The sequence below is a fragment of the Lagenorhynchus albirostris genome, chromosome 14, assembly GCF_949774975.1.
Source record: "Lagenorhynchus albirostris chromosome 14, mLagAlb1.1, whole genome shotgun sequence".
NCBI classification, from domain to species: Eukaryota; Metazoa; Chordata; class Mammalia; order Artiodactyla; family Delphinidae; genus Lagenorhynchus; species Lagenorhynchus albirostris.
Genome location: NC_083108.1, coordinates 32,045,984 through 32,073,563, shown reverse-complemented (window position 1 = coordinate 32,073,563; position 27,580 = coordinate 32,045,984).

Here is a 27,580-nt window from a genome sequence, read left to right as displayed (position 1 = left end):
GTCCCCTGCATCGGCAGGCGGACTCCCAACCACTGCGCCACCAGGGAAGCCCTCAAACACAGTCTTATATTGAATCCAAAAAGTAAAAGCAGATAAAGTAGTATACTAATGTTATATTATTTTATGAATATAAGTTTATAATATTTACTTATAAATCAATTAATGATAACAATGAAAAACTACTTTAATGACACAAAAATATGAAATATGTTTGCAGTCTCATAATAACCTCAGCCTCACCTAATTTCTTTTCTGTATTTGTTTCGAATGCATTCAGTCAAAGAAATCCTGTTTCATATAAAGTATAATAGGTTTTAATAATTTACCTTGTAACCCTGAGACATGATTTTTAATTATAAAAAGATAATGGGAACAGTTTATTTCAAGATCTACACAAAAAATAAGTTAATCTGGCAGCTAAAATAATAAATGTACTAGTACATAAAATGTAACATGTAGGACGTTTGAGTTTATATTCATTTTGTTACAGGTTTTAAAAAGTAGTTAAAATAAATTTATATATATTTTCATTAAACATTTAGAGACCTTCTTAAGATTTTAAGAAATTTAGTTTGAAAACCACTATCTTTGGATGCAATTGAATCCAAAGAATAGTTTCTGTCTCAATCACAGAGTGAGTCTGGAAGAACAATAATAATAATAAATATTTACATGGTACTTACTCCATGCCATTCACAGTTATAAGCTTTTCACACATAAGTCATTTAAGTCTCACACATATCCTAGGAAGTAAATATTATTATCCCTCTTTACTGAAGCCTCTTATAGGGAAAGTAAGTAACTAACTTCCCACAACTCACACAACTAGTAAGTAGCAGGACAGGATTTGAACCAGGTAACCTAGCTCCAGAAGGCTTTGCTCACTTGGGTCACAATGCCTTTGAAGTTGAGGAGAAGGGGAATAAGAACACAATGGAGAGCAGCAGACACAAGCTATAGACTTTTCTATTTGGAGCCAGGCACTTTAACCATTTACAACGCAAGGTTTCTAGATAATCCTACCAAAATATTCACCATTTGGCTTCAAAACCAAATGGCTAGAAGTAGCATCTTAACTAGGCTTTCCCCCATCCCTTGGTACATCTAGGTGCTATGTCCTGAATCTGATGGAAAGGGTTCCAGTAGGAAAGGCATGGATCAGAGATTTTATAAAAGTCTATGTACCACTTTGCCTGCCTCTCTGATCCAAGGAGACTTTATCAAACATATTCCCACCTCCACTTCCAGAGTAGTGTCAACTGCTTCTCTGCCTGAGTAGATCAAACAGCACCTGAAGCCCATCATCCAATTTGCCTTTTTTCTATTACACTGTGTAAACTCTTCAGGACCACCCTACCAAGACCACTTCTACTGCCTGTAGAAACTAAGGACTATACACACTTTAACCTTCTTAGGAGAAGGACATCATTTATCCCCCATACACTCCAAACCTGAATCAGGAGGGGAGAGATATGAGAAATGAATTCCACTCTGGGCAATTATGTTCCTCATTCTTATAACAGGTTATAACACACTGGTATACAACCCTTTTACTCTTCCATTATCATCACCTATCCTCTCCTGGTCATTGCCTCTCATTCATGAATGACTTTAGTACCTGGGCAGTTGTCTTCCTCTCTGTCCCAATTCCTACTGGTATTCTCTAAAGCTGGGATATCCCCATGTAAGACCCATCCAACTCTGGCTTTCAGAGCCTCAACCTCTCATCTCCAGTACCCTTTCCCTTTACTCCTCAACCACACACTCTCATGGTCCATCCCCAGACCTTGTCATTAACAAAAATGGCAGCAACCTTCTAAATCACTGATTGGAAGATCGCACCCTCTAGTCTAACCTCCTATCCAACTAGCTCACCTGATAAAGTGTCCCTTTAAAACAATGAGTCTGTTTCATTTTGCTGTCTAATCTCTTGGCCTTCTTTCTATCCATCACCCCCCTCCCATCTCTACTTCCCTCCTAAACTTTCATATATTTCATAGTTCCTTATCATACTTACCTCCTTGCAAACATCCTCAACTCTATTACTTCTTTTTTCTCTCCTTCACATTTTCCTGCCAATACTCCAACCCTGGAAGAACCTAATAATCTTCATATTTATTCTCATGGATCTCATAACTTGGAGTACAAGTCACTGTGAATTCATGATACCCAACTTCAAACAGCCATCCAGCCTTACCTGACAATCTTAGTGTATTTCTCTGCAATGTTCACTTTTTCATTCTTATCGAAGACTACTTCATACTTTTTTTTTTTCTTTTTATACCTCTCCTCACCAGGATAATCTTATCCTATACTTTATTGAGCAAATAAGGAGCCGTCAGTCTGCAGCTTCCATGTCCTCCCATATTCAACATCTCTTAACCTACGAAGGATGTGGAAACATCCTTCTCCCCATTCTGTCTTTCTTTCTCAGGTGATTAAGTATCTCTCCTCTGTCAAAAGGACTCTCTACATGTGTTTTGCATCACAATTCCCCCATCTTCTCAAGGGCTTTATATTCTCAGTTGTCCCTTTTCTCTCCTACATCATCAACTTCTTTCTTCTCACCAAATTGCTTACTTTACCTCATAAACATGATGTCTCTTACGTATAAAATGAAATAATTTTTATATTTATTTTATAAAATAAAATATTATAATAAAATAAAATAAAATGAAATACAGCCTCCCATGAACTTACAGTTTCCCACCAGCTACAGTCCAATTCCTCTGCTTTCCTCCTCTGGTAACTGAATCGTCTTACACAGTCTCTATTTCCTCAGCTCCTTTTCATTTAACAGTTCAACCCAGTCTGGCTCCCTCCCATCATTCCACTGAAACTGCTCTACGTTTCAGCAGCAATTAACCCAGCTCCTTCTTCTTGTGCTCCTTCCTCCATGACACCATTCTTCCTTGTTTTCCTCCCTCATCTTGGCTGCTCCTTCTCAGTCTTTTTCATAGGCTCGTCCACCTCTTCCTGTGAGATGAATGTTGGAGATCATTTGGGGCTTGCCCCCTCCCTTTTCTTTTTTTCTACATTCTCTTCCTTTATTCCCATCGCTTCAATGGACATTTGTATTTTGATACTTCCCAAATTTATAGTCTCAGTATTAACTTCTTTGAACTTCACACTCATATGTCCAGCTGCCTCTTTGACATGTCCAAAGCAGAATTCTTGATTTTATCTTAAAACCCGTTTTTCCCTGAGGCTTCCCATCTTCATAAATGACATCACCACGCACACATTTTCTCAAGCCAGAAACCTGAGGGTGTGACCTTCTTCTTTTCTCCCCTCCCTCTGAATCTATTGATACATCTGATCCATCAGCAAGTCCTATCTCTGCTATCATCAAACTATAACTCAACTACTTCTAGTTCTCCTCATTCCCACCACCAATATCCTAATCCTAGATGTCATAACTTCTCCCTCAGCTACTGCAAGAACCTCCTCACACATGTCCCCATTTTTTTGTCCTTCAAAATTATCTTTTCTTTATACAAAAGTCAAAGTCGAAGTGACTAATATATATATATATATATATATATATTAGCTGTATCACTCTCTTGCTCAAAGGCTTTCAATAATTTCCCATTGCACTTTGAAGCAAGTGAAAACCCCATACCATGGCCCATGCTGCCCTTCTTACTGTTCCAGCTCCATTTCATGCTGCCACCTACCTCCTCACAGTGCTTTATCAAGTGAGTCCCCCGTCCAGTTTCTCAAACATGTAAATTCTCCCCCACCTAAGGTCTCCATGTCAACCACATCCTCAGCTGAATGTAGCCTTCCTTGGAGGCCTTCTCTCATTACCATATAAAAAATAATATTAATATATTGTATATTGTGCTATAGATACTCAGCTAAGTATTTTAAATGGATTATTTTGTTTAATACTCTTAACAAACCTATAAATAATGAATTATATGAGTAAACAAAGGCACATAAATGTAAAATAACTTACTCAAAGAAAACATATCTTATAAGCAAAGAACTCACAACTAGACAGTCTAGGTCTAGAACCAAATTCTTTACCTGTAGTGTATTAATTTACATTTCCTCCTCTTATTCCCTACTCTCTACAGTGTGTAATTATTAATTACTTTGTTTGCTTCTATTCATACAGATAAAATTTACAAGGGCCTCTTTTGTGTCAGGGCCCATGCTAGGTAAAAAAAGCAAGTTTTTCCATCTTGTGGGGCCTGTGCCCAGTGGGGAAGACTGATCTGTATGTTCCATGAGGCCAGGGTTGTGTCTTCAGACCCATGTGCCTGCCACATCACAGATATGTGACAGGTACTTAATGATTTTTTTTTTATTGAAATGTGAGTTCTAAGGAATTTTGTTTTGTTCAAGTAGCAAGAATTATGTATTAGTCTCCTGTGGCTGCCAAAACAAAGTATCACAAACTGGTGGCTAAAACAACAGAATTTGCTCTCGTAATTCTGGAGGTCAAGTAAGTTCTGGAGTCTGACTCAAGGTTTCAGCAGAGCTTCACTTCCACTGGAGACTCTAGGGGAGAATTTATCCCTTGCCTCTGACAGTTTCTGGCAGCTGTCAGCATTCCTTGGCTTGTGGTCATTTCTCTCTCTCCTCTGCCTTCACATTACCTTCTCTTATATGTGTCTGTGTTATTTGTGTTATTTTCTTTTTCTTCTCTAAGAATACTTGTGATGGTATTTAGGGCCCATCTGGATAATCCAAGTAATATTGTCATTTCAAGATCCTTAACTTAATTATGTCTTTGGCTATATGTGATACTGTTCACAGATTCTGGTGATTAGGACAAGACACATGTTTTGGGGGTCACTATTCAGCCCTCCAGAAGGAAAAGGTCCATCTGCCCTGTAAAGGGCTGGCAGTCAACGAGGCACTACATTCCTTTTCCTCAACTGTCCACATTGTCGGAGATAATTGCTGACCCTACCAAAACCCAGACTCACTTTCTGAAGCTGTTAGAGAAGTGACTCTCATACTACATTATACTGAAGTATCATCTAGGGAGCTTGTTTAAAGTCTTGATTGTTGGACTTTACATCCAAAGATTCTAATTTCATAATTATCTGGCATCAGATTTGTCCATTATAACAATACCCAGTGATAATCCACCCTTTATGGAGAGTGTCCAAGAGAAAAATCCAAGCCAGAATCAGATAGAGATTTCTAGAAATGATGTCCAGTCTTTTGCTCTAAAATCAATACTGTGTAAAGGTTCTAGCTTACTCTTTAGTAAGCCAAGATTTGGGTACTGAGCAGATTCTGAAAAGTCTCCCATCATTCAGGCACCCATAGCACTTTATTTCTTTGGGGACACACTGAAGACTTGTTTGGTATCTTCTAGAGAATAATCAATAAGAATGCATTCTTCTCAACACTTTATGAGGCTTTTGAAGCTTTTAAATAAACATCCACATGCAAGATAGAGGGGCACACCTTCCAAAAACTGTAGCGATATACTTTGTGCTATTAGGTAGAGGATAGTGCATGAGTCATTCAGCTGAATATATTCTTTTATTTGCTTATTTAAGTGAACACCGGCTCAAATGCCCTTTCAAGTATCTGTCTTTGAGAAAGTTACCCTGGTCCAGTTAAGCTATGGAAAATATTGTCCTAATATTTTTTTCCTGAAACAGAATTTGCTTGGCTTGTGGCCAAGCCTTGCCTTGCCTTGTCTAAGGCAACTTTCTAAGTGAGAAGCTTTACATTGTGTGTCTACTTTCAAAAAGCAAAGAAGGACACTTGAGAAATTAAAAATAAATAAAATGAGGCAATCAGTTTTTGTTTTTCTTTTTAATATTTGTAGACAAATTAGGGACTAACTAGATTGGAGGAAAGATTCTTCAAGTTTGTTAAATCTTCCCAAAGATGTCAGAATTTTATTCAAACTAAACATTCTGTATTCCAAATTGTTACAGTCTGTTTTTCCAGCCCTTCCCAAGGATCTGCAGCTCAGAGGCCTCCACTTCAGATGGTAAACTGGAACAGCTATGCATTTTAGTTGCTTCATAGAGCTCAGGTGGAGTTATCCCTGCAGAGACCCAGATATGTTCCCCCTACATGATACAGTGAAACAGTGCATCACATAGGCTATTTTAGAAGTCTTCCATAAACCAAATTCCTGTATGGTATGCATCCAGCTGGGTAAGCAACTTACTAAATGGTGCTTGAAGGGATCTGATGTAACCCTCCTCACTCTCCTGGCAAAGACATGGAATGGTTTTCTCCCCTTTCCTTCCTGCCTCCCTCAAACACTCCTGCTTATCCATGGTGTCATTCTGTAAATTACCTCTCTTTCAAAACTCTAAATATTCATTTTGACGTAATTTTTCTGGATACAAATATAAGGGCAAACTGAATTTACTTTGGTATCATGCCCTTCTTAGAAAATGTTCATTTATTTATTTAACAAATATTTATTGAACATCTAGCATCTGCCAGGAAAACAACGGCATCATGATTTACTTTCAAATTAATTGAAAGCCAAAGAGATTATTTTTTCTTGGCTGCACATTTATGCATTTATATTTGTATCATGAGGATGGAAAAGATGAATTTCAAACCTAGCGTTAACTATAAAATGTATGAACGAAGTACATGTTCACACCATTATTCTGAAGCCTCTTTAGTTAAGTGCTGGCTTTGACAATGGACAACGGGAAAGGAAAGGGTGTTTGTATGGCCGCTTATGGTTGAATTCACACTCTTGCATTTTGTATTTCACCCAGAAAAACCAGTTTAGCAAATACTGCCATGTATTAGTAGCACTATTTTAACAAGCCCACAAATGTTAGTTAAATATTTAAAGTTCAGTGTAGAGGTATAGATGGCCTTTTCTTTTAACGTTGTAGATAGTAGCTATAGTTGTTGATCAACTGCAAATCTCTCTCTCTCTTTCTCTCTCTCTCTCCCTCTCCCCACATGCCCCCCATACACTATTTGCTTATTATTTTCCCATAGATAACCAGAGGACGGATATTTGCCATCAAGATAGCTTAGCAAGGCAGTCTGCGTGATGTTTGTGATTCCATTTGTCACAGGAGCTTTTATGAGGGAACAGAGGATATAACTTTGCCCATTTTTCATTTCCTGTTATCGCTCAGGTTTCAGTCTTCGGATGCTCTGTTTTCCTGTACCTCAACTGGAGCCGGTATTATCAGAGCACCACCTGTTACCACCATTGCCGCTGAGGCCCTGTCAGCAGTTCCAGGAGCAGAGAGGTTCCTTCCAGGGAAGCTGAGAAACCCTTGCAGGCCAGAGCAAACCAAGTCCACAGTTAGGTCCACATATGCAGAGCAAAGCAGGCATTTGATGATTAACTAAATAATTCCAAGAGAGGAACATTCTTGGAGTTGTAAAGCACATTTAACTTTATGGAGCGCTTCCCCACTTCTATTTTGCTGGATTATCTGAGCAGCCTGTAACACAGCAGAGCTGGTACAATTATGCCTGTTTGTACTCATGTAGAGATCCTGCTTTCTGTATCCTCTACAACTAGAAATGGCCAGGCTGTGGGGTGTAACTAAGGATAAACAATGGAGTCAGTGGTGGAGAACTCACTCCAAAGGTGTGCAAGGAAAGAACAAACTGAATCACTTTGCTGTATACTTGAAACTAACACAACATTGTAAATTAACTATACTTCAATTACACACACACACACACACACACACACACACACACACATCACTGGGGAATCATTTGAGCTATACATTGCAGGGAAGGAGAAGAGGTTGATGACAGTGGACTGGCCCAACTTATTCTTTCTTGATGACTTTTCTTAGAGTTTAGTCCTCTAGTCTGGACCCTAATCAATCAATCATAGGCTTATATTTTAGATGTTGCTCTCCCTCCCTCTCCTCCTTTAAAACTTACATCTGTCTCATTCATAGTTCTAAATACATGTTCTTGCTGCCTCCCAAGACTATAATAACAGACCCATGTTAGCACAGGATTGGGGGGTGGGTTGGTTCAGGGTCTCACCTCATCTCAGTCTTGACATTCTCCTCTCTTTATTGCCCCTCCCCATATACACATCCTTTTCCAGTGTCTAGTAGTAATTCCAATCTTGCTTGATTTTTGTTACCAAGTCTTATGCCTGACTCTTATCAGTGGACCCCAGTCTTAATCATATATCCATTCCTCTGACTCCTTTAGAACCACTGTTTCTGAATAAATTATCTAACTCCCAAGAGTGGCCATTTGAAACTCCAGCCCAAGGACTGCAGATTTGCCAGCTACTGAGAAATGCTTTCCTGATGCTGGCTGCTTGACAATCAGTTTGTCCACCTAAATTTTACACATCTTCTTCTCATCCTTCTCCAAAGTTGTGTTCTTCTTCCCCGTTGGGAGACCTTTTCATTTGTTTTAAATGTCTCCAAAGTGGATGTCATGCTTGGATTATAACCTGTTGCCATATTCCTTTGGTATCTAGTTTTCAGTAGAGTCATTCTCACTAGTATTTATGCAACTTAAATGGGAACCGGGGACCCAGTTTCTGGCCCTGACTTCTAGTCCCCCCAGCCTCCTGAACTCAAGCTTTGTCATGTGATATGAAAATTAGAGGCCGCCACCAGAATGATTGATTAGAAGATAACTCACATATCTGTTGTACCTTGATGACAATGTGCCACAGAGTAGGTTAGGCCATGAGAGAGAAACCGTCAAGATTTGGAAAAAGACCCATTAGGGATCCAGGTACATGGAGCCTTGGGAAGCTCTCCTTCATGTGTAGATGGGTAAGACAAGCACAGAGCTCTACATGGGGCTGCCTGGGATGCCCCACCATGCCTACACTCTCCAGACTTCTCCTTTGTGCTCTAAGCATGTTTCTTCTTCAAAACACACTGGTTCTGTTATCATACATGTTCTCATCCAGTTGCAAATAATAAAATTTATGACTAATTGTGGTTTGATGCACCACTGATGCTAAAGATACTTGATAACTTTTCACAGAAAAGACCCTGAAATGAATGATGTTTAAATGGAGCATTTTGCAAGGCTCTGAAGGCTGTAGATTGATCATAAAGGAGAGAGCATATGTATGGTTCTGTACCCCAGATGGGGTAAGAGGGCTTGGGGACAGAGGACTGGGCATGGAGGGGCTGCAACCGAGGCCTTCAAAGGAATGACTGTAACCACTGGAAGCCCTACTCTGCAATATCACTGCCTGACAAGTTCCCTGAATCAGTAAAGGGCCATTGGTTTCTAAAGTCTCCCATTTATCCCCTCCAGTTGCTCCGTCCCAAATCATTCTTGAGTTTTTCCTAAAATTTTTGATAAGTTTAGAATTGAACTCCTGTGACTTAGAGCAATATTTCCTCAAGTGTGAAATGCTACAGATAATTTTAGGTAATGCACAAGTCTGGCAAATAAAATTAAATCACATAGTGAGAAAGTTATTCCCTTTTCAATTCTCTTTTCATCCTTCTGATGATACCAAGGATAAATTCTCAGTCTGGAACTGTGCATTTTTAACACCTCTCCAAGATTTATTTTCTCCTTTTTTAGAAAATTAAGTGCAGACTTGAAGCTCAGAGCCTTTGACAGGTAGTAGTATTTTCCCATAAATTAATAACATTATTTAATTATATTGTATTTATTTTCATACTATCACCCTCTTACGGAAAGTAACATCAGTCATGTATTTGAGATAGTGAAGTCAAGTTTTCTTTTAAAATCAAACTTCTAATTTAAGAAGAATGGATAAGTTTGAAGAAAACGTTAAATAAATGATAGACGGGAGGTATGTGGCAGTAGGCATGGGAAAAATGTTGATGGTGACATGCAAATGACAGACTGGTAACAAACATTGGCTTGGGTCATATTCCTAATATTCCCACTGTGCTTCAGAATTTCTCTCTCTCTCACCTTTCCTGGCCTTTTTGCTCTCCTTTCATCCAAAATAATATTTCAGTTGAAGTGCACCTTGATCGACTTGACAGTAAGTACACAAGCCCCTAGCGTTGGAGCATTTCATGGTAGAGCTACAAGTATCACTAAAAGCTCAGGTATACATAAGGGAATGAGAAATTTAGCCAGGGGAAAGCCAGCGGCCTTTGCCTTCAGCACAGGGGAAGGTAGAACGTGGGTGGGGGAGGAAACATGTCAACACAGGATGGGGAATATTTTCCCCTTCCAGCCTCCACCTCCCCTCTTAATATCTACCATCACACAAAAGACAGGGGGAGGGGAAAGGGAGACCACAGCCCATGTATTTGGGTAATTGCTATCTCAGTATGAAATGACATCTTCTTTTTATTTCCCTTACCCGCACCTAATACACCAGCATATTGTATCCCTCACACTGAAATCTGTGTGTATAAATTTTTGCAGGCACAGTGAGACCTCGTTGGGTTTGGCTGTTGTTTCTGAAAAGAGTATAAGAGGACATCAAATGTAAGTGAATCAAGCCCTCAGCTAGCATTTAATTGATAAGAACTAAAGCTAATATTAGATAACAAATAAATGGTCTGTTGCACAGGCATTTAATTAAACACCAAATTAATGCAGTAATGACCTACTGGAACTAAAAGCCAGGAATGCTTTACTGCACGCCAGCATCTGGACATTTTCACCTTCCAGCCCCCCTCCTCCTTCCCCCTCCTCTGCAGACAGATACATTATAGAGAAATACATTCACTCATATCCTACGTCCTCATGTTTTCATGTCTTGACTCATCATGCGTAATAATCTATTTTACCCAAGGAAGCTTGACCACTTAGCTAACTCTCTACTGAATCTCCCCTATAATATGTCCCAAACCTCAGCATTTGGGACTATTTGAAACCCTGGTCTTGTAGCCCTTGGCTGATTACATGCTGCCTTGAAGAGTAATTGCAGACAGTGTTTTAGATAATGGTCTCAGGGAAGAGCATGAAAAGTCATGAAGGGGAGTGAGGAGTTGATACAGGGCTTTGTCTGGACCTCTCCAGGACCTTTCAGTCATACAATAAAACATATAATAGGTAGAGGAAATGAGGAGATAAACTCCATGTAGATTTACTCCACTCATCCAGGTTGGCTTCTACAGGGCTCATCTGGGCCACTCTCATACTGTCTTGATGCTAACGCCTGTCCACTAGGTAGAGGTAAGCCCTAGAAGCACTTCAAGAACACCTCTTCCATGCACAGACTGCACACAGCCATGTGTATGCTATATTCCTCTTTTGCTCCATGAGACTTTGAATCCCCCTCCTGGACACAGGGACAGAGCCTTTTCAGTGTAACCTTCCAAGGTTCTCTGTCTCCTAGTAACAAACTCACTTCAGTTAAGAAGAAATCTCTAGGAGCCAACAACCTATATCAATGCATTTTTCCAATTCTGGGCCTAAAACCAAACGTAGGCAACTTTACTGGACCAGAAATAGGATTTCTGGGTCCAGTGTAGTCTAATTCCTCCTCTCTGAAAGCCGAGAAAGACAATTTTAGCATCTGGAGTATGTATGTACTTAGAAATGTGGGGTCTCCACCAATACATAATTCCTGAGTTAAGGGGTTCCAATATAGAATGAGGTTTTAATGAGTGTGGAGTAATTTGTTCCCCCAAACCACCACCTGCCCTCTTCTCAGACATGATCTTAAATCAAAATGATTTGACAAAATGAGTTAAACCCCATTGACTCTAGCAAGAACAATATACAGTGAAAAATCTTTCTATCTATCTATCTATGTATCTATCATCACAGGTTTTAATGTTAGAGCCTTCAGGGCTCTCCTCTCTGCTTTACCATACTCCATTCCTTTTGCATCACAATATCCCTCCCAATTCCACCCTACCTCCATCTCCCCTTTGGGATCTTCTTTCCCTCATCCTTCCCCAGAACTTCCCATGTGGATATTCATGCATTCCAGACCATTCATACCCCTTGGGGTTAAGAGTCTGAAAGTCAATAGTAATGTCAATGAAATTTTTGGTGTTAATTTCCCCTTTTGAGGATACTGAAAGGAGTAAATCTCTAATGGTGGAGTTTCCTGAAAAATTCAAGGTGAATAGGAAAGGTTTCAGAGGCCTGGAATACGGCTTTTAGGCATCTTTTAACATCATATGTATTGTCTTTTTCCAAGCAGTATTTGTCCTATGTGGGTGGGGGAGACAGACTCAAGGGAATTATATCCTACAGCTTATGGTACCATTGGATCCAGTGGCATATATGAAGTTCTCTGGATGACCTAATAAAAACAGCAAATTTATTTTAGGGAAATGTTTAAATACATATATAGATAGATAGATAGAGAGAGAGAGAGATAGAGAGATAGAGAGATAGATATAGATAGATAGATATAGATATAGATATAGTCATTGCTCTGTGTTCAGAGGAGATTGGTTTCAAGATCCCCCACAAATACCAAAATCCACAGATGCTTAGGTCCCTTATATAAAATGGTGTAGTATTTGAATATAACCTAAGAACATCCTCCTGTACACTTTAAATCATCTCTAGATCACTTATAATACCGAATAAATGTAAATGCTATGTAAGTAGTTATAAACACAATGTAAATGCTATGTAAATATTTGCTTGTGCAGAGAAAATTCAAGTTTTGTTTTGTGGAACTTTCTGGAATATTTTTTCAAATTATTTTCAACCTGAGGTTGGTTGAATTTGTGAATGTGGAACCCACAGATATGGAAGGCCAATTGCATATATAATATTTTTGTGTAAAATATCTCACATATGCCCAACACCCTGTTTTCTTATTACTGCATTAGTCCTAGGGTTTATTTTGCTATTAAATGGTTGAGTAAAAGTGCTTTCTATAGGCCTTTTAATTTCCTAAATCTTTCTTCACATCAGTTGTTGCCTGTGATACTCTTCACATCTCTGTAAGATAAATTGGACAGATGTTACCAACCCTTTTGAAATAAGCGTCTTAAGCCCAGGGAAGCTTAAAAATCACACAGCAATTTCAGGCTGGAAATAGAGAAGAAACCTATCTCCAGAACCAGATGTCTTTCCATGTCATCACATTATCCCTGGTCTTGAGAAGTTGCTGTGCACACAGTTGAAATAAACTGCCTAATAAATTTTAAAAATAAATAAAGAGATATTAAAGTTTCTCCTCCAATTTTTGTTCTTAAGTCATATGTTTTATCCCAGGATAGCAAATTGTTTACAAGCAATTACAGTAATTAAGCATAAATACACCCCAGTGAGCAAATATTATTATCCACTTTTTAACAGATGGGAAAGCAGAAGTGGAGAGAACAGGAATGACCTGCACAAGGCCAAAGAGGGTGTCCGTCAGACACAGGAAGGGCCTGGAACCTCAGACACCCCATGTTTGTCCTCTCACTTCTGGATGACCCACACTCCATAAAGAAAGTTTGACTTGTAAAAAATGGAAAAGAGGATGAAGGTGGTTGGTGACAATGCTGGGGAGAGAGCTGCTAGAAGTAACAATGCAAAAAGGACATGGTTTGAGAGATGCAAAGTGACATAGCCTGATCCCTCAGAGACATCTGAGACAATGTCCAGTCTCATCCTGGGGCAGCCCAGGGTTAGCAGCAAAGGTCATAAATGGAATACAAGTGTCTCCTCTCAGAACTAAGGTGGCCAAGCTTTTTCCAGTTCTGCATCTTTAGAATGAGCATGTGCCCATAAAATGAAGATTACTGGAATCACAGAATGAGAAGATGTGCTCGTGATGAAGATACAATTGCCCTTTCCGAAGGGCTTTGTAAATTGTGAGTCAAATGTACAGTTGCATTAATATTAGGAAAATTACATCCAGGGGAAAATGCTGAATGACAAGAAGGCTAACTTCTCATGCTGCGTCTTTCTGCCCATTATCACTTTTGACAGACAGTTTGAATTCAAGCAGAAAGCGTATGGCCAAATAGAGTAAGACAGAAATGAAACAATGGCTTTAAGAGTTAACAAAAACAAATCTGAAATGAAAAGTTGACAAGTGAGGTTCATGTCACATTGCTGAAATCAACAGTGAAGCCCAGACAAATAATTGCTTGATTTTTCTGTTGAAATATTTGGGAGATTTTTTAATATTATTTGTCATCACTTACCGAGATAAGATGGATGCAGCATTCAGTAAAACTGGGTGTGGGGGGGATTTGAAAGCCTCCCTCAGATAGCTTTATGAAATTTTATGTATAGGACAGAAAAGTATCCAGACACCCATTTCTGCAGAAAAATAAATAGTTATTTATTTCAGGCACTATTTCTACAAAAATTTATATAGCCACCACATACCAACCACAGGAGAGAGAGAGAGAGAGCGCGAAAGTGAGATAGAGAGAGAGAGGAATAAAGAGAAGGAGAGAAAGAGTACATGGCACTTCGTAGTCAAAGTAAGTGGGCTGCACCCATCCCAGGGAGCCAGCTGAGAGCAGGGTGTGTATGTGTCATCTCCAGTTTTCTCAGAAGCAAGAAGATATTAAGAAGGGTATGTACTCTCTTTGAGAATCCTTTATACAAATGTTTTGGTCAACATTGGAACAAGTGTGGACTGTCACTACCTGTGATTAGGTAACTTTAGTTAGTTCCAACAGATTCTTAAAACTTATTCAGGGAAAATATCCCAACTTACATGTCAGCTGAAATACACAATTCTAAGTCTTTGGCATTGTGACACTCAGAACGCTCAAAAATTATTTTTGTTTTAGTAGCATAGGCAACGATCTTTCCTCTTTGACTCGCACCACTCCTTAGATGTTTCTACATGCTACCAGAAAAATCAGCTGTTCAGGGAATAAGAAAAAGAATGGTGAGACAAAACAATGAAGTTGTGTAGCCTATCACCAATTAAAGAAACATTCCCACTTAGTAATAAATCTTTACATGCTAAATAGAAATAATGTCAAAGATCAAAATAAGAGTGAATAGGACAATACAGGGTGACTAGAATAACAGAAGTCAGCTGTTGGCTTTTTCATTTCTATTATTTTTCTGACTTACAATCATGACGTTTTAAATTCAGCACTGTGAATTCCAATAAAACAAGTCACCAGCCTAAATAAAGGAGTGAATGCATGAATAAATGAATGAATCACAAGTAGTTTTATCTTTGCTCTATTCACACCAGCTAGGCAATTTAGGAGATTTACGTTTGAAAGCTGATCCCTGTCTCAGACTGTTCAGCTATCTTTCCTCCCTTTACAACATGTGCCATATCAGTCAGAATTTGGTGGTGTCCAGGCTGAGACATCGTGTGATACTGTACAATATCTGGCAGGCAATACTAGGATGCCAGAATGGCCCCTTAGGCTATTATCACTCAGGAATCTGGGTTTGGGCTACTTTGATTTCCACCTTGTATCCTACCCACCAAATCACTTCCAGATAATAGGGGTCATCTGTCATCAAAATGCTGGAAACTGGTCTGCATAACATGGTTCTCTCACCTTTGAACATAAGTGGTTGATGAGTAATGGCATTGCTGTCTTCCAACTCACTGGAGAAGAACAGGCCCTTCTGGAAGATATTACCAATCCTGGTGGTCAGTAGGTGAGCTATAGCTCCTGTTCCCAGGCCTGTATTTCAGCAATATGACCAAGCATCTCTATTCTGTAAGGCTGGTCATCACTGCACTCCTAAAAGAGAATAGTGCAATAAAGGGAGCATCTAATGACCTCCCCAGTTGATGAATCTCCAAATTGCCAATATGACACTTGAGCAAAGTCATATATGTACTTTCTAGGTTTTCCCAGGCCCAGATTCCAGATCATGGGTCTGAATCAGGTTTACTATGTCTCAAACCTCTCTTTTCCTTTCCTGTTATCACTATGTGATACTAAACATTAGTATCACATAGAGACACCATTTATTTTCTGGACAACCAATGAAAGAAAACTCCTGTAGCAAGTTGTGATAACTATTTCTTCCAATCTCCCACTATGACATCCAGAGGATCAAGGTGGTTTAGGACAGGTTTCACTGGCTAGATAATTATGAAGCTTTAATTGATTTATTTCCAAGACAGCTGCCACATCTTCCTTTGCTGGTCAATATTTTAAATTTCCTTCACACTCCTCCTGCCTAAAAAACAATGATAGATATTTAGGGAAATCAAAATTAACTTCTAATTAGAAAAACAATAAGGATTGATTGATTGATTGACTGATCTATTTATTTATCTTTGTATTTGATAATGAATACAAAAAAGGAAGGAGATTTTTTTGTTCTTCTCTTTGTCTTACTATCCCTTATCTCTCCATCTTCAAAAATATGAGCCTCAAATGCACTTGAGATACTAGTTTCTTTCATGATTTTAGCAGTTCTTCCACCTAGACAGATCTATTCCTTTTCTCTAACCTGTGATAGAGAAAACATCAAGAAGATCTTCAGTAATTAGTCAACATATTTGGATGATTTGAGAATATACCACCTTTTACCATATAGTAGTAGTTCTCCCCAGGACATATGATATTAGTCACAAGTCCTAATAGCCTAGGTGGATGGACTTTGTACTTAAATGGATCCATGATTAACAGTGGTGTCATGGCCATGAACCTCAACTGAGAAAATAAACCCTAGATTTCCATTGCAGAGAGTGGGAGTCTTAGTAAAATACCAATCTGACCCTGACCCTCTTCACTGAATGCTACCATGGATTTGCTGCTCAGAGGGGCACCCTGGCCCCTCAGGATCTGGCTCCTGCTTACCACTCAAGTCTCATGGCTCAAGGTTCTCTGACACTACTTTTGTATAGCGGGAACACCAAACTGCATGTAATCCACTGCTCCTCCAACACCCCTAAACACTCGGCAGTACCTTCCACACTCACTATGCCACCTCTCATATATACATCTCTTCCATGTTGAACCCTCCCTTCAATCTGGTATGTGTTAAGTTTGTTCCAGGTAAACAGCTTTAATGTACAGTGTATTTGCTGATTATGATTCCTTACCAGACAAAACTAATACATAATGCCATGAGGTTTTCATTAAGAAATACTGAAGCCTGTTTTTTGTATAAAGTTGAAGTTTCTATAACATATGGATTTATGAATCCAGAAGTAAACACCCTTTGTAAAAGTTTTCCTAAATGTAAAACCCTAAATAAATTTTCTCAGACAACGGTTTGTAGAAACAGTTGTTTAAAAGTAAAAAAAAAAATTTTTTAAATGGCGGACTAGGAGGACACAGAATTTGCATCTCTGCACAACTAGGACACCTACCAGGCACTGGTGGGAGACCACAGACCTAAGGGGATGAGACGAACCCCCAGTTACTGGGTAGGACTTGGGGCATGGGTGGGGAGTGAAGGGGGAGGAGAAGTGGAGGCAGGACGGGACTGGGGCCCCTGAGGGGTGGCTGGGAGAGGGAAGGGATCCCACACCTGAAGAGGGAAATGGGGGACCACTGGAAGGGCAGAGGATTAAAAGGGAGCATGGCCAGTTTTCCCCTGTCCACTTGGGCCCCCGGGAGCCTGCTGAGATCCCCGGCCTGATCCTCTGCTCACTGAGGACCCCTCCAGCCACGCGGGTCCTGGGAGTGGGAGGGAGGGAAGGAGGAGCAAAAGTAAAGGCCAGACCTACAGGACAGGCCATGCCTGAGGGGTGGCTGGGGGAGAGGAGGAGTTTCTACATGCAGCAGGACCCACACATGGTTAGGGGTCCAGCGGCAACAGGGGAGACCCTGGCGGAGATGTTGGGGGAGGGGAGTGAAGGAACGGAAAGGAATGGGCCAGTGCTTTCCCTGTTCACTTAGGCACCGGGGAGCCTGTTGGGCTCCTGGGCCTAATCATCTGCCCTCAGAGCCTCCCTCCTACTTTACAGAGCCCAAGCCCCCCCCTACACCCCCACCCAGGGCCCTACCTCTACACTTGGAGATCCCCTCTGAGACCCCCTCCAACCGTGCTGGGCCTAAAATCCACCCAAACACCCTGACCCAGGGCCTTACCTCCAAACTCCGGAACTACACTCTCCACCTGTGCTGCCCCTCCCCTTCTGCACAGGTCCTAAGCAGAAGCACCGCCCCACGCTTGAACATGGCCCTGCCTAGGCCCCACCCCCAAGGCCTTTTCCAGATGCATGGGTCCTAAGCCTAGGCCCCACTCCACACTCAAACGTCCTGGATGTCTAAGTTCTACCCTCTGCCTACACTCTGTCCCCCGTAGCCATAGCCAAGGTCTTTTTTTTTTCTTCTTTTTTCTTCTCTTAGGTTGGGGTTCTGTTTTACCTTGTTGTTGTTGATTCATTTATATTTTTTTCTAATAAATCTTCTATTTTTCTAAATTTATTTTATTTTTTATTCTTTGTTATTGTACTGCTCCTATTTTTCTTTTTTTGCCATACCATGTGGCTTGTAGTATCTTGGTTCCCAGGCCAGAGGTTGGGCCCAAGCTCCTGTGGTGGGAGTGCCAAGTCCAAACCACTGGACTAATAGAGAACCTCAGACCCCAGGGAATATTAATTGGAGTGAGGCCTCCTGGAGGTCCTCATCTCACACCAAGACCCAGATCTACCCAACTGCCTGCAAACTCAGTGCTGGATGCCTCAGGCCAGCCAACAAGTAAGACAAAAATACAACCCCACCCATAAAAAAAAAAAAAAGAAATGACCAAAAAAAATGTTACAGACAAAGGAGCAAGGTAATAACCTACAAGAAAAATAAATGAATATGAAATAGGCAACCTACCTGAAAAAGAATTTAGAGTAATGGTAGTAAAGGTAATCTAAAATTTCAGAAACAAAATGGAGAAAATACAGGAAACATTTAACAAGGATCTAGAAGAACTAAAGAGCAAACAAACAGTGATGAACAATATAATAACTGAAATTAAAAATACTCTAGAAAGAATCAAGAGCAGTATAACTGAGGCAGAAGAATGGATAAGTGAGCTGGAAGATAAAATGGTGGAAATAACAGCTGGGGAGAATAATAAAAAAAAAAAAAGAACTGAGGAAAGTCTCAGACACCTCTGGGACAACATTAAATGCACCAACATTTGAATTATAGAGGTCCCAGAAGAAGAGAAAAAGAAAGGGTCTTTGAAGATATTTGAAGATACTGTAGTTGAAAACTTCCCTAACATGGGAAAGGAAATAGTCAATCAATTCCAAGAAGCACAGAGAGTCCCATACAGGATAAATCCAAGGAGAAACACACTGAGACACATATTAATCAAAGTAAAAAAAATTAAATACAAAGAAAAAATATTAAAAGCAGCAAGGGAAAAGCAATAAATACTATACAAGGGACTCCCCATAAAGTTAACAGCTCATCTTTCAGAAACTCTGCAAGCCAGAAGGGAGTAGCAGGACATACTTAAAGTGATGAAAGGGGAAGAAACTACAACCAAGATTACTCTACCTGGCAAGGATCTCATTCAGGTTCAATGGCGAGATCAAAAGCTTTGCAGACAAGAAAAATCTACGAGAATTCAGCACCACCAAACCAGCTTTACAACAAATGCTAAAGGAACTTCTCTAAGCAGGAAACAGAAGAGAAGAAAAAGACCCACAAAAACAAACCAAAATCAATTAACAAAATGGTAATAGGAACACACATATTGATAATCACCTTGAATGTAAATGGATTACATGCTCTAACCAAAAGACACAGACTGGCTGAATGGATACAAAAACAAGACCCTTATATATGCGGTCTAGAGGAAACCCACTTCAGACCTAGGGACACATACAGACTGAAAGCGAGGGGATGGAATAAGATATTCCATGCAAATGGAAATCACAAAAAAAGCTGGAGTAGCAATACTCATATCAGATAAAAGAGACTTTAAAATAAAGACTGTTACAAGAGATAAGGAAGCATATTACATAATAATCAAGGGATCAATCCAAGAAGAAAACATAACAATTATAAATATTTATGCACCCAATATAGGAACACCTCATTACATAAGGCAAATGCTAACAGCCATAAAATGAGAAATTGACAATAACACAACAATAGTGGGGGACTTTAACATCCCACTTATACCAATAGACAGATCTTCCAGATGGAAGATAAATAAGGAAACACAAGCTTTAAATGACACAACAGACCAGGCCAGAGAGACTTAACTGATATTTTTAGGACATTCCACCTGAAAGCAGAAGAATACACTTTCTTCTCAAGTGCACAAGGAACGTTCTCCAGAATACATCACATCTTGGGTCACTAATCAAGTCTTGGTAAACTTAAGAAATTTGAAATCATATCAAGCATCTTTTCCAACCACAATGCTATGAGACTATGTATCAATTACAGGAAAAAAAAACTGTAAAAAATACAAACACATGGAGGCTACACAAGTGCACTGCTCAATAGCCAAGAGATCACTGAAGAAATCAAAGAAGAATTTAAAAAATACCTAGAAACAAATGACAATGAAAACATGAAGATCCAAAACCTGTTCAATGCAGCAAAAGCAGTTCTAAGAGGGAAGTTCATAGCAATTCAAGCTCACCTCAAGAAACAAGAAAAATGTCAAATAAACAATCTAACCTTACACTTAAAACAACTAGAAAAAGAAAAACAAAAAAAACCCCCAAAATTAGTAGAAGGAGAGAAATCATAAAGATCAGAGCAGAGATAAATGAAATAGAAACAAAGAAAACAATAGCAAAGATCAATAAAACTAAAAGCTGTTTCTCTGAGAAGATAAACAAAATTGATAAACCTTTAGCCAGACTCATCAAAAAAAAAAAAAGGGAGGACTCAAATCAATAAAATTAGAAATGAAAAAGGAGACATTACAACTGACACCACAGAAATATAAAAGATCAGAAGAGAATACCTCAAACAACTACATGCCAATAAAATGGACAACCTGGAAGAAATGGACAAATTCTTGGAAAAGTACAACTTTCCAAGATTGAACCAGGAAGAATTAGAAAATATAAGCAGACCAATGACAGGTAATAAAATTGAAACTGTAATTAAAAATATTCCAACAAACATAAGTCCAGGACCAGATGGCTTCACAGGCCAATTATATCAAACACTTAGAGAAGAGTTGACACCTATCCTTCTCAAACTCTTCCAAAAAATTGCAGAGGGAGGAATACTCCCAAACTTGTTCTATGAGGCCACCATCACCCTGATACCAAAACCAGACAAAGATATCACAAAAAAAGAAAATTATAGACCAATAACACTGATGAACATAGATGCAAAAATCCTCAACAAAATACTAGCGAACAGAATCCAATAACACATTAAATGAATCATACACCCTGATCAAGTGGGATTTATCCCAGGGATGCAAGGATTCTTCAATATACACAAAACACTCAATGTGATACACCATATTAACAAATTAAAGAAAAAAGTATATAATCATCTCAATAGATGCAGAAAAGCTTTTAGCAAAATTCAACATGCATTTATGATAAAAAGTCTCCACAAACTGGGCATAGAGGGGACTTACCTCAACATAATAAAAGCCATATACGACAAACTCACAACAAACATCATTCTCAATGGTGAAAAACTGAAAGCATTTCATTAAAGATCAGGAATAAGACAAGAACGTCCACTCTTGCCACTATTATTCAACATAGTTTTGGAAGTCCTAGCCACAGCAATCAGAGAAGAAAAAGAAATAAAAGGAATACAAATTGGAAAAGAAGAAGTAAAACCATCACTGTTTGCTGATGACATGATACTATACATAGAAAATCCTAAATATGTGACCAGAAAACTACTAGAACTAATCAATGAATTTGGCAAGATTGCAGGATACAAAATTAATGCACAGAGATAACTTGCATTCCTATACACTAACAGTGAAAGATCAGAATGTGAAATTAAGGAAACAATCGCATTTACCATTGCAATAAAAACACTAAAATACTTAGGAATAACCTACCTAAGGAGGCAAAGGCTGGTACTCAGAAAACTATAAAACACTGATGAAAGAAATCAAAGATAATATAAACAGATGGAGAGATATACCAGGTCCCTAGATTGGAAGAATTAATATTGTGAAAATGACAATACTACCCAAACCAATCTATAGGTTCAATGCAATCCCTATAAAATTACTAGTGGCGTTTTTCACAGAACTAGAATAGAAAATTTTACAATTTGTGTGGAAACAAAAAAGACCCCAAATAGCAAAAACAATCTTTTGTAAAACACGGAGCTGGAGGAATCAGGCTCCCTGACTTCAGACTATGCTACAAAGCTACAGTAATCAAGACAGTATGGTACTGGCACAAATAAACCAGAAATATAGATCAATGGAACAGACTAGAAAGCCCAGAGTTAAATGCATATATGGTCACCTAATTTATGAAAAAGGAGGCACTTTGTTGTACAGCAGAAACTAACACAACATTGTAAATCACTCATACTTGAATAAAGATATGGAAAAACAATACAAAATAAAAGTAAAATTAAAAATCTAAAATGGTGCTTCCCTGGTGGCGTAGTGGTTGAGAGTCTGCCTGCCAATGCAGGGGACACAGGTTGGTACCCCGGTCTGGGAAGACCCCACATGCTGTGGACTGGCTAGGCCCATGAGCCATGGCCTCTGAGCCTGTGTGTCCAGAGCCTGTGCTCCACAATGGGAGAGGCCACAACAGTAAGAGGTCCGCGTACCGCAAAAAAAAAAAAAAAAAAAAAAAATCTAAGATGGAAGATCATTAAACAATTATTTTTGGGCTTCCCTGGTGGCGCAGTGGTTGAGAGTCCGCCTGCCGATGCAGGGGACATGGGTTCGTGCCCTGGTCCGGGAAAAACCCACATGCCGCGGAGCGGCTGGGCCCGTGAGCCATGGCCGCTGAGCCTGAGCGTCCGGCGCGTGTGCTCCGCAATGGGAGAGGCCACAACAGTGAGAGGCCCGCGTACCGGGAAAAAAAAAAAAAAAAAAAAAAAAAAACAATTATTTTTACCATCTAATAAATTGATTTTAGTATGTAAGTCACAGAGCCCAGGCATGGTGTGTACCCTCAAAAATATTACAGTCAAGCCAAGGTGAAATCTCCATTAATTATCACAATAGAAGATGGCTTACATGAAGTCCTAAATGGGTGGTGTACAAACAATAAATGCAGCTGGAAGTAATACAAAGGAATTTGGACTTTACAGAATGGAAGAATGGCACTGTCACACATTCAGAAACATTCCCTGGTGGCCTTTTTGAGTGAAGGCATGACAGAGGGAGATGAGTTTTGGATTTCAATTAACTTAAATAAACAGAGGGCTTGTGTTGGAAACTGGTGATGGTAAGTCTGGAAAGCAGAAAGATGATTGCTTCTGTTTATTTCATGCACTGATTCCTCGTATTTTTATATTACATAGCATTACATTCAAGATATTCATGATTCTACTTTTCTCCATTTTTGAACTTAAAATTCACTTTCCCATGTTTACGTGATTTTTTAGGCATGGACTGACTGCCTGTTCAATAGCTAATGACTCTGCTTCATCTGACCATCCAAAAGGGGGAATTTCTGATAACAAAACCAGACAAGGATGTCACAAAAAAGAAAACTACAGGTCAATATCACTGATGAACACAGATGAAAAAAATGCTCAACAAAATACTATCAAACAGGATCTAACAGCACATAAAAAGGATCATACACCATAATCAACTGGGGTTTATACCAAAAATGCAAAGATTCTTTAATATATGCAAATCTATCAATGTGATATACCATATTAACAAATTAAAGAATAAAAATCATATGATCATCTCAATAGATGTAGAAAAAAGCTTTTGAAACAATTCAGCCCCATTTATGATAGAAACCCTCCAGAGAGTAGGCACAGAGGGAACTTACCTCAACATACTAAGGGCCATATATGAAAAAAGCCCTGCCAACATTGTTCTCAATGGTGAAAAACTGAAACCATTTCCTCTAAGATCAGGAACAAAACAAGGTTGTCCACTCTCATCACTATTATTCAAAATAATTTTGGAAGTTTTAGCCACAGAAATCAGAGGCAAAAAAGAAATAAAATGAATCCAAATCAGAAAAGAAGAAGTAAAGCTGTCACTGTTTGCAGATGACATCATACTATACATAGAGAATCCTAAAGATGCTACCAGAAAACCACTAGAGCTAATCAATGAATTTGGTAAAGTAGCAGGATACAAAATTAATGCATAGAAATCTCTTGCATTCCTACACACTAATGATGAAAAATCTGAAAGAGAAATTAAGGAAGCACTCCCATTTACTATTGCAACAAAAAGAATAAAATACCTAGGAATAAACCTACCTAAGGAGACTAAAGACCTGTATGCAGAAAACTATAAGACCCTGATGAAACAAATTAAAGATGATACAAACAGAGGGAGAGATATACCATGTTCTTGGATCGGAAGAATCAACATTGTGAAAATAACTATACTACCCAAAGCAATCTACACATTCAGTGCAATCCCTATGAAACTACCACTGGCATTTTTCACAGAACTAGAACAAATAATTTCACAATTTGTATGGAAACACAAAAGACCCGGAATAGCCAAAGCAATCTTGAGAATGAAAAACGGACCTGGGGGAATCAGGCTCCCTGACTTCACACTGTATTACAAAGCTACAGTAATCAAGACAATATGATACTGGCACAAAAACAGAAATATAGATCAATGGAACAGGATAGCGAGCCCAGAGATAAACCCATACACATATGGTCACCTTATTTTTGAAAAAGGAGACAAGAATATACAATGGAGAAAAGATAGCCTCTTCAATAAGTGGTTCTGGGAAAACTGGACAGCCACGTGTAAAAGAATGAAAGTAGAACACTCCTTAACACCATACACAAAAATAAATTTAAAATGGATTAAAGACCTAAATGTAAGGTGAGACACTATAAAAGTCTTAGAGGAAAACATAGAACACGTTATGACATAAATCACAGCAAGATTCTTTTTGACCCACCACCTAGAGAAATGGAAATAATAACAAAAATAAACAAATAGGGCCTAATGAAACTTAAAAGCTTTTGAACAGCAAAGGAAACCATAAACAAGACGAAAGGCAAGTTTCAGAATGGGAGAAAATATCTGCCAATGAAGAAACTGACAAAGAATTAATCTCCAAAATTTGCAAGCAGCTCATACAGCTCAATATCAAAAGAACAAACAACCCAATCCAAAAATGGACATTAGACTTAAATAGACTTTTCCCCAAGAAGATATACAGATTGCTAACACATGAAAGAATGCTCAACATCATTAATCATTAGAGAAATGCAAATCAAAACTACAATGAGGGGCTTCCCTGGTGGCGCAGTGGATAGGAATCTGCCTGCCAATGCAGGGGACACGGGTTCGGGCCCTGGTCCAGGAGGATCCCACATGCTGCGGAGCAACTGAGCCCGTGCACCACAGCTACTGAGTCCGCACACCTAGAGAGCATGCTCTGCAAGGAAGAGTAGCCCCCGCTCGCTGCAGCTAGAGAGGGCCTGCGTGCAGCAACGAAGACCCAACGCAACCAAAAATAAATAAATAAAAAAATTTAAAAAAAAACTACAATGAGATATCATCTCACACCAGTCAGAATGGCCATCATCAAAAAATCTAGAAACAATAAATGCTGGAGAGGGTGTGGAGAAAAGGGAACACTCTTGCACTGCTGGTGGGAATGTGAATTGGTACAGCCACTATGGAGAACAGTATGAAGGTTCCTTAGAAAACTAAAAATAAAACTACCATATGACCCAGCAATCCCACTACTGGGCATATACCCTGAGAAAACCAAAATTCAAAAAGAGTCATGTACCAAAATGTTCATTGCAGCTCTATTTACAATAGCCCGGAGATGGAAACAACCTAAGTGCCCATCATCGGATGAATGGATAAAGAAGATATGGCACATATATGCAATGGAATATTACTCAGCCATTAAAATAAATGAAATTGAGCTATTTTTAATGAGGTGGATAGGCCTAGAGTCTGTCATACAGAGTGAAGTAAGTCAGAAAAGGAAAGAGAAATACTGTATGCTAACACATATATATGGAATTTAAGAAAAAAAAAATCATGAAGAACCTAGAGGTAAGACAGGAATAAAGACACAGACCTAGTGGAGAACGGACCTGAGGTTATGAGGAGGGGGAAGGGTGATCTGTGACAAAGCGAGAGAGAGGCATGGACATATATACACTACCAAATGTAAGGTAGATAGCTAGTGGGAAGCAGCCGCATAGCACAGGGAGATCAGTTCGGTGCTTTGTGACCGCCTGGAGGAGTGGGATAGGGAGGGAGGGAGGGAGGAAGATGCAAGAGGGAAGAGATATGGGAACATATGTATATGTATAATTGATTCACTTTGTTATAAAGCAGAAACTAACACACCATTGTAAAGCAATTATACCCCAATAAAGATGTTAAAAAAAAAAAAAACTGACATGAGTACCTCAGGCACTCAGTTAAAATGCTAGAAAGGACATGCCATAGGAGTAAGGAACATGAGAACACCACAGAACTGAGAACAAAACAAAAGACCAGCCTTAACAAAAAATGAAATCAAACTTGACAGAATCAAAAGTATGTGCTAGCAATTGCCCATCTGAAAAAATGTCAACACTCTTTGGAGGCAAACAACATAATTCAGATTTGAAACAATTTATCATTCCTTATATCTACAGAAAATTGAAACATTACTGGACATGCAAAGAAGAAGAAGAATGAAACCTATAATCAAGGAAAACAATTAGTAGAAACAGATCCCAGGACAACCCATATCCTGGAGTTAGTAGACAACGGGTTTAAAAGCAGCCATATTAGTAAAAGTCTCATATATGAACAGATTCTAAGGTGTAACATGGTGACTGTAGTTGATACCACTGTATTGTATAACTGAAATTTGTTAAGAAAGTAGAATGTAAATATTCTCACCAAAAAAAAAAAAAAAAAGTAAATATGTGAGGTGATGAATGTGTTAATTAACTTGTTTGGAGGGAATCCTTTCACAATACGTATATACATATATCAAATCATCACTTGTATACTTTAAATATCTTACAATTTTATGTGTCAATTATACCTCAGTAAAGCTGGGGGAAGAGGCAGCTATTATAAGCATGTTCAAAAGATTAAAAGAAAAGATGGTCACCTCTTGGGAATAGATAGGAAATGAAAAGTAAAACAAATGATGATTCTGGAACTGGTAAATACAAATTGTGAAATGATAATGCCACTGAAGAGTTTTAAACTGTGTATTGGAGATTTATAAAAGAAAGAAATAAAAAACTTGACCGAGGGCTTCCCTGGTGGTGCAGTGGTTGAGAGTCCACCTGCCGATGCAGGGGACACGAGTTCGTGCCCCGGTCCAGGAAGATCCCACATGCGCTGGGCCCATGAGCCATGGCCGCTAAGCCTGCGCGTCCGGAGCCTGTGCTCCACAATGGGAAAGGTCACAACAGTGTGAGACCCGCGTACCGCAAAAAAAAAAAAAAAACTTGATTGACCGATAGAAATAATCAAACATTTTATATCAGCTATACTTCAGTAAAAAAAATTTTAAAAACGTAAAAATTAGAGACAAAAATATTTTAATTAAATGAAAAGAATATCAGAAACTTGTGAGTCAAGAAATCTAATTTGCATATGACTGAAATCACTGAAAAAAGAAACAGAGAATAGAGCTGAAAACATTTGAAAAAATTATGGCAAAATTGGTGAAAAACATTGAATTACTGACTTAGGAATCTGT